Raw genomic sequence first — 9,331 nt, 5'->3', positions numbered from 1 at the left:
TGATAGCCATCAGTATTTTGTCCATAAAATTTTCGCTCTGGTCACAGTTCAGACTGTGGTCAATTTCGGCCAGTCAGATATTTGGAATTGATGCTTCAGTGCTACCTGACAGACAGTATTTTGCCCATAAAATAATATGGCCCAAAGCCTCTAAGAGTTATCCGTGAGGTTTTTTGAGTGCCCCACCCTACAGTGTACCCCTGACACCTTTTCTGCAAAACTCCCATCTGAAGCATGGCTAGCATGGGGCGGCAAGGAGGGAATTTCAAGTGCACTTACTCCAGAGAGATGCATCATGGATTATGGTACCTACCTTGTGCCTCGTGCTCTCATTACTAGGGAACGGAAGTATTGCGTCTTTTATTTGTACTTTTGGGGTGGGAGTGTATTTCGTATGAAGATATCAATTTCCTCCAAGGCCAGCCTAGTTAGCTCGATGGGCAGAGCGCCTTGTAAGTGCTAGGTCACGGGTTCAATCCGCCCTTGGCGGATTTTATCCTGAAGGGATAAGATTCGTTTTTAGAACAGCTGGCTTTCTCCTATCCTGTCTTCCTTCTCTCTTCGATTTAGGGACGATAAGACCCTAGCAGTTACAGTTCCCTCTGTCGAACCTCTTGAGAAAAAGTTCCTTTAGGTACAAACCAAATGAAGCACCTAACAGTTAGAGGAGAGTCATTGAATCCAGTCCTGGACTCATTATTTTGTTATCATCGTGTAGATACTATTAGGAAACAAGTTATTAATTGGATTGAAAAATTCCAAATATAAATTGGATAGAAAAACAAAATTACGCCAACTTAGTATCTTGTTATTTTTTCTCAGGGACGTTATTTTCATCTAGATCATAACCGTGGTATTATGTACGAAAAGTTCTGGACTTGATTCACATGATCAATTAAAATTTTAATTGTTTTGTTTGCTTCCATAGTTCTGTAAGGTTGTTGTAGGTATAGCTGGCTGGTCTTGTAATAATTTGTTGTTGTTTTTTTTTTACATAACTGTTGTTGATATTTTACTAGTTGGATTCATAATACATTAATCAGGCAGTCATCATTAGCATATAACGTCCAGTCAAGGCTGTTAAAGATACATAAATTTATAATGTTTTCATGATTTAGTTTTCCTTGTTAATCTATGAACTAATGGAGACAGCTGTTAGTAAAGATAGCAGGTAGGTAAGCTGTCCTCAGCAGGTAATTAGGTAAGTAAAATAGAATACTTATATTACATACACCTAATTATTTAGTACCTATATATGACATTGTAAATCTTGTTCAAACTACTAACATACATACATAGGTATTAAAAGTTACCTTACTCCCGCAGTCTAAACAAGGTGTTTAAATTTACATAAAGGTAGGTAGGTATCTAACAAACAAAACTATCTAACAAAATAGTGGATGTACCTGTATCACCACTACATTACAATTTTATCAAAATAGTGGATGCGCCTATATCACCACTACACATTACCTACACCGGAATTTATACATAATGTAGAAATAGTGGATGCACCTATATCACCACTACACATGATCTACATCAGAATTTATACATAATGTAGAAATAGTGGATGCGCCTATATCACCACTACACATTACCTACACCAGAATTTATACATAATGTAGAAATAGTGGATGCACCTATATCACCACTACACATGACCTACATCAGAATTTATACATAATGTAGAAATAGTGGATGCGCCTATATCACCACTACACATTACCTACATCAGAATTTATACATAATGTAGAAACAGTGGATGCGCCTATATCACCACTACACATTACCTACACCAGAATTTATACATAATGTAAAAATAGTGGATGCGCCTATATCACCACTTCACCAATATACAATACACCAGTAGATGGGAGGAAGCAAAGAAATGCTAGAACTTTCAAGCACACTGCACTCTCGGAAAAGAGAACCAAGAAACTTTGAGCTTTGTTTAGAAAAACAGGTTATCTTATCAGCTAAGCTAGGGTATGATAAGCCTTTATCTTAGAGGCCGCTAAGCCGTTCGTTTTAAGTGGAACTTCGTTATCGTTCAGAAAATGGTTATCGTTTTTGACTGCTATTGTTCTATGTGTTTTAGAGGTAAGTAAACCCCTTTGAATACATTGACAGCAGAAAAATGCAGTATGTATAGAAGTTGTGACTATGGAATGTTGGAATAATCTGAGAAATGCTTTGAAACTTTGAATCTTGGGAATTTATATCAAAAATTAGATAAAGGAATATGAAGGAAATTCCACTATACATAAATACACCTACCTAATGGATATTTGGACTAAAAAATAGATAGGTTACCCCTACGGGTGGAATTCCAAGATTAATAAGTTCGAAATCGACGACTTTTCCTTATCTTCTTTGTCCGAAATCTACCATTCTTAGAATATTTTGGGCCGAAAACGACTTATTGGGGACCCTGCTGAAACCATTCTTATTCGTCGTCGTGGTCCACACATTGTCTGTCCCTTCAAATTTATTGAAGCGGCAAAAAATTCGCCCGAACTGGGACTTGAACCCAGGACCCTTAGGTTAAAAGCCTAATGCTCTACCGACTGAGCTATCCGGGCCGTCGACTTCGAAGGCAAAAATTAATTTATATAAACACACTCTGTCAAGGTTGGAAAAACGTTCGATCGATATCAGCTGTTTAGTCGAACAGCCGCTTTCACACGAAACGAGTTGTGAAGAAGAAAGCGGAAAGTCTTTCACACTGACGCGGTGCCTTGCTTTGGAAGACGAAAGAAAATACACACTCCCTCCTGAGGCCAAAACTGTGCAGCCACACATATTCGACAGTCGTCGATCGATGTCGACTGAACGGTTCTCACTGCTTAGAAAACATGGATTCACCTCGTCGATTGACATCGATCAATTCGTTCACACAGTTGTTATTAATGGACATAGCTTTACACCCTTCTCCCATATAAAGGACAGATAACTTTGCTCGTTAATAAACTACCGTTTCGGATCACCGACATTATTTGTTTGTTTATGTTGTAGGCAAATAGGTTGAACCTAGGTAGGTGTGCAGAATTTCACGTATCAAACTTTGTGATAAGCTACATTGTGACCCTGGTCCAAACAGAATACAAACTTGTTTGCAAACTTTGCTCTTATCTTGCAAAATATCCGTGGAATCCCTTGATGAACTTTTGCACCTACTGTACCTACCTACACAATGTTTCTATTTCTACCTAGGTATGTAGATACTTACCTATTCCTACGTACGTTTGAGCTCGTTTACGAGTAGGTATAAGTAGGGGAATCCAGGGCAAAACCGGGTACCCCCATTATCTCCGCAGAAACAACAACACGACAACAACCATTGTTTTATTGTTTTTAGTTTTGTTACCTATGCCCCGAAATACCCGATGCATTAGACTCATCATTATAACCAAGCTAGGTAAGTAGGTACCTATCGTGTTATTATAATTGCAAGTCGGGACGCTACAAGTGTTATCTGGTAGGTAGTACATACCTATGGATGATATTCATGCTCTAATAAAATTGCTGATAGCAAGATTCATTATTTTAATTAGAAATCGCAAAGTGCTTGCGTCATTATTTCAATAAAGAAAGGTTAGTTTTTCCCAAGAGGCGAGATGTTAAAGTTTAGCTAGGTACCTAGTGAAACATGGTCGACTCAAGGATGTGTACCTACCTACTTGTGTACAGGGGCGTTTTTGTTGTGACAAATTGCAAGCAAATTTGTGCAAGTTAAGGTAGAAACACACTCTCATCACGTCACGTGAGCTCATGGGGAGTCAGAAAGATGTAGTTCAAAGTTTTCCTATAATATTGTGGGTAATTTCGTTCAGGACAGCCACACTACTATCACGTCACGTGACGAGAAAAATACACCTTTTGTATGTCTGTCCAAATTGTTTAGGGAAAACATTGATCTATACAGGGAAAAAATATGAGAATTCATTGAGAACAGTATAAGTGAATAATAGTTCATGAAAATATGAACAAAGAGGTGTTCTATTAAACTCTCAGCATAATCTAAACTTCTGGTTCTGAGTCTCAAAAAAGCAAATTGATTAGCTGTGATGATACTGATGATGGATCTGGTAGGTAGCTAGGTACGAGTATGTATAAGCTCTAAGGTACATATGATACCCAAAACCAATCAGCCTAATATGAATGTGAGGATACCAATTATTACCAAAATGACCTTGAACTGAGGCTAGTGCCAAACCAGAAGCCAATAAACCAAAGCCAGACAAAATTTGAATACTGTGTTCTGCAAAAACAGCATGCGTGCCCCGGGCTAAACGTAAATTAGAAAATTTAGTTATTTCGATATTGGGCATACCTATAGGAGGTACCTAGTACCTACCTACCTATTATAATTCAAAAGTGCCAGCCTACTTAGCTTGGAGGGTAGCGCGTCTGCATTGTAAGCGTTTGGTCACGGGTTCGATTCCAGCCGAATTTTATCCTAAACAGATACCTAAGGTTCGTTCTCGGTACGGCTGGCTTTCTCCTATTCTGTCTTTCTTCGCTCTCCGCTTTCGGGATAAGAACTTAACAGTTAGAGTTCCCTCTATCAAACCTCTTTTTTTCTTCTTTAAAGTAGAATCCACTTAGTAGGTAGGTATAATGTAAGTAGTAAAATCTACTATGTAGTAGAATCTACTAAGAGAATACAGAGATGAGCAATATCTAAGCTTCCTGAAAGCAACTTTACACTTTGTACTTCACACTTTGCAAAATGATGACGTCACAACAACATTATAATGGTTATGCAATGTTGTTTTCAAAGGTTTTCCTTAGTGCTTATGTTTAGTGGTCATTATAATAAAGTGTTGTACCAATACATACATACATAGGTACCTATACCTTTATTTATGTAAACATTCAAGATACAGGTATTCCATTCTTTAAGGTATAGGTAAATACTGTTTACTATTTTAGATACCAAAAAATTGTAACTGTTATTCATTAGATAACAAATAATTTCCTTATCAATAATTTCCAGTATTACTCTTTCCTTTTTTTTTCCTGATGGGATAATGTTCGTTCTCGGAATGGCTGGCTTTCTCCTATCCTGTCTTCCTTCTCTCTTCGATTTCGGGACGATAAGACCATAGCAGTTACAGTTCCCTCTGTCAAACCTCTTAAAAAAAAATGTACATGTACGAAGAAGTAACTACTTGAATAAGTGCATGATAAAAAAATCGGTCGAAATCTGTCCAAAAGCAGTCAAAATACCGCCAAGCGCAGCAACGATCTCAACCAAACGTTTTGTGTTGTATCCTTGTCACATTTATGAACTACATACCAAATTTCAAGTCTCTAGCTTATACCGTTCCCGAGATATTGTTAAATTACACCAAAAACCGCCAAAAAGCGGTAAAATGCCGCCAACCGTTGCACCGGTCTTAACCAAAAGTTTCGTGTCGCATCCTTGTCACATTTGACAGCTACATACCAAATTTCAAGTCTCTAGCTATTACCGTTCTCGAGATAGGTATTTTGTTTACAGACAGACAGACAGACAGACACACAGACACACACACGGACCAATGGCTGAAACTTCGGATTTAGGCTCTAGGGACCTCAAAACGTGTCTTGGCACTAAAAACTGACCATCGAAAATTTGACCCGATTACATTACTTCCCTTCCTATAGGATAAGGAAAGTAAAAATGAGTGCACCACCATTTTCGTGATCTCTGGTAAAAAAGACCTTTAATATAATATCATAGGTCTCGACCAGGTTTGGATAAGTCCTTCTATGGGTACAGACTGTGACAGGGTGACAGACTGACTGATTAGACAGACTTTGGACACCGAAGCGGAATACAGGTAATATAGTCCGTCCCATATACCTTTTATATATTAGTAATAAATAAAGGAAGGACGGACTAAAAACACACTAAGATCACATCACGTCACGTCTTGGAACTCATGGGTAGTCAGAAAGATTCTGTAGTTCAAAGTTTCAGGTTGTACAGCCAGCTACTACACGTCATTCGATAGTAGTCCATAGCCTCAGTGGTGTAGTGGTTAGTACGGTGGACTCTGGATCTGGAGGTTGGTGGTTCGAGTCCTAGTCAAGTCATTAAATTTAGCGTAGTTTATCAAGCGAGGAAGGACATTTGTGACAAGCATTTAATGCTCAACACAATTAAAATTCCTTTATAATAATAATAATAATAATAATAATAATAATAATAATAATAATAATAATAATAATAATAATAATAAACTCTTTATTGTTGAAAATTCATACAATACATAAAGTACAAATTTCGTAGTTTTATCACGTCACGCTTTACTATCACGTCATGTGAAGCGATGATAGTGTGTTTCTACCTTGAGCCTCAATGTAGGCTTTCTGTGTACGGCTGTACGGCTACAAGTACCTACCCTCTGTGGAAATGCCTCATGCACCTGAAAAAATTCCGACAGGGTGTTGCCAAGGCCAAACTTACCCGTGGTGACAAATACAGGGTCCGTCTCCTTCCTCTTTATCGTGTTCCCGGTCAAAACACACATCGCTCCGATCTCCTATACCGTGCTCGACAGACTGAGCCAAAGTTTGCAACCTTCACGTCTATACCTGGCGAAGGTTATCTGAGAACTCCCATAGAGACTGGCCGCTGCTAATCTTTCGTGTTGTGCAAAACGAGAAAAATCTGGCCGTGAACATCACACAACTTTCCTTGTCTTGGACCAGAACCAATGTATGTAGGTATGTAAAGGTAGAAACACACTAGTATCCCGTCACTTGACCTCATGTGACGTGATGGTACTATGGCTGTCCTGAACAAAATTACCTACAATATATTGGGAAAACTTTGAGCTACATCTTTCTGACCCTCCATGAGTTCACGTGACGTGATACTAGTGTGTTTCTACCTTAAGTTTCCTTATCCTTTTGCTCAATTGAGGTTTTTAGATAATGGTTTTGTGGGATGGGGGATCTCCTCCCATAACGTTTTTGATATAACCGTTTGGTCAGTAATGCTAAAAGCTGCCAAATAGATGCCAACCAATACACCGATATTACTCGTACTTTCCATATTAAAGGATAAGGAAAGTAATAAAAATACATCCGTACCAAGTAAGTAGTCGTTTACCTATGTCTATAGGTACCTACATAATATTACCATACTTTGTATACGAGTATTATAAACATTAGGTAGTTTATTTGCTTGTGGGTATACACAGGTAGGTACCACCACCAGTCAGGCAGATTAGAGATGTTTACTACTCATTTTTACTCTCCTACTACTTCGTTACTACAATGCAATCAGGTACCTACCAGTTACAGTAGAAGGTAGGTAGGTAAGCTGAGTGAGTTAGGTAGTCCCGAGTGAGTTAGGTCGTCTCTGCCTCACTCCTCAATCTTCATTCCTCGCACAGAAATTATTGACAAACGGAACGTCTTTTTCCTTCTTTTTTTGGGCGTTTAGTAAACAGTAAACAGTGCTATTCCGAATCCCCAATTTTTAGTCCCCAATAAATAAATACGAATTTTTGGAACCCATCCTTTTCAGGGCTGTTTGCCCCTACATCTAAGCCTTTGAGTGGGCTTTTTGTGTATGGAGAAATTGGAGATACGTTTGTAGAATGGGCCCCTGGTGCCCTGGTATTGTTTGTTATTGTTATTCATCTAATTTGTTATTGTTTTGCATCTAATATCGCATACGGACCTAAATTACTACTGCTCCCGTAACAAGAGTAGCCAGTTATTGACCATATCAACTTCCGATGCAGTTAGATTAACAATTATTACCAGGTATTATTTTTCACAACTACCCTAATAACACCATGTTTATTATTTGATTACTGCTCCTACTTTCTTTCAAACAATTATTACCAGGTATTATTTTTCACAACTACCCTAATAACACCATGTTTATTATTTGATTACTGCTCCTACTTTCTTTCACCTTGGATAAGGTTATTTCTGATGTCATGAGGAGAACGGTTGAAGCGTGCCGGAAAGCGCGCGAACGTCAAGAGCTATAGGACGAAGCTCTGCGCGTGCCGAGACATGCGAAACATGCCTAATGCCTAGTCCGAAAGGAGACATGCTTGGGACTAGAGATTCGCTACAAATGACTGGGAAGTTCTTAGAACTTTTCACCAATGACACTCCTGGCGTATAAAATTGAATCAGACTATCTCCACTAATAACATTACTTGAATATCAATAACATACAGACAGTATGTGGTGCTGTAGGTGTAGATATCTCCACCAATAAGTACCTAGGTACCAACGAAATTTGTACGTATAATTGACTGGATTCCATTTGGTGCTTTTGACATCTCCACCAACTACATTACTTACTTAAATCCTGTATTTTCAGTATAGTGCTGTAGACATCTCCACCAATAACAATAACATTAGGTACTTTACTCGTACTTGAAAAAATCTAATACCTACCTAGGTACTTGGAAAAAGAAAAGAAGAAGAAGAAGAAGAAAAAGAAGAAGAAGAAGAAGAAGAAGAAGAAGAAGAAGAAGAAGAAGAGGAAGAAGAAGAAGAAGAAGAAGAGGAAGAAGAATTAATATGAATAGCTCATTCCTAAATGGAGTAATGGAGTAGATGAAATTTAGCTAAAACTCATACCAAAATCTATTTCAGGTTTCATCTTCTCTCACATCATCTCTGCTATGACGACCATTGGTACCACATCTCACCTGATGACTCTTGATCAGGACTGTTGATTATGTTGACTATTGATCGAAACTGTTGATTACAGCTGATTGATAGGTGATCAGTAGAATTCACGCAATGCAGAGAGCTCGTGACTGCCACTTGACAACATTGGACAAATAAAACACTCTGGAAATGTGAAAATAGACTCGACCTCTTCAATCACGTACGATTTGCTAAAAATCACTTCCTTGTGACAGGGGATTCCAGAATGTACATAATATATGTTTCCAATTTCTCAAGTGTTGTTCCCTACCTTACATACATAGTTTATCTAATTACCTACTGTAGTCCAAATTCCAATTCCCCTCATCCTTAGGGAATCGGAATACTAAAAACCCATTTCCGTATAACAGGCTTGGGTATAACCCAAGGGCCAAGTCTCTTTATCCCTATTACTTCTCTTTATTGCTACCTATTGGATTATTTATTTGGGATTGGGAATACAAAATAGATTTTATACTTTACGTTTGTTGTAGTTCTCTGTTGTGTTGAATAAAAGTACATTCTATTAGGTAGAATGAACTTTTACAAAGTTACTTATTACCCTGATCTCTTTAAATCTACCAACCGTTCCCGACCTCAATCAAAACTTTTACCAGGTCACTGAAGAAGTCGTGGAACGTTGAATGCTAAT

The 9,331-nt window shown here is 38.1% G+C and overlaps 1 long non-coding RNA gene and 1 other non-coding gene across 2 annotated transcripts; one reads left to right on the top strand and one right to left on the bottom strand.

The window, feature by feature from the left end:
* Nucleotides 1-2,512: 2,512 nt before the first annotated feature.
* Trnak-uuu lies at nucleotides 2,513-2,585 on the bottom strand. The gene has a single exon. It is a non-coding gene; the product is annotated as a tRNA-Lys (tRNA).
* A 4,750-nt stretch (nucleotides 2,586-7,335) lies between these two features.
* Nucleotides 7,336-9,264, top strand: LOC113466113. The gene is made up of 2 exons (XR_003390616.1): nucleotides 7,336-7,770; nucleotides 8,623-9,264. It is a non-coding gene; the product is annotated as an uncharacterized LOC113466113 (long non-coding RNA).
* Nucleotides 9,265-9,331: the final 67 nt, after the last annotated feature.

This window comes from Diaphorina citri, unplaced genomic scaffold, assembly GCF_000475195.1.
Source record: "Diaphorina citri unplaced genomic scaffold, Diaci psyllid genome assembly version 1.1 scaffold214, whole genome shotgun sequence".
Lineage (NCBI taxonomy): Eukaryota > Metazoa > Arthropoda > Insecta > Hemiptera > Psyllidae > Diaphorina > Diaphorina citri.
The sequence above is the reverse complement of the archived record's forward strand: the minus strand, read 5'-3'. Positions and strand labels throughout refer to the sequence as shown.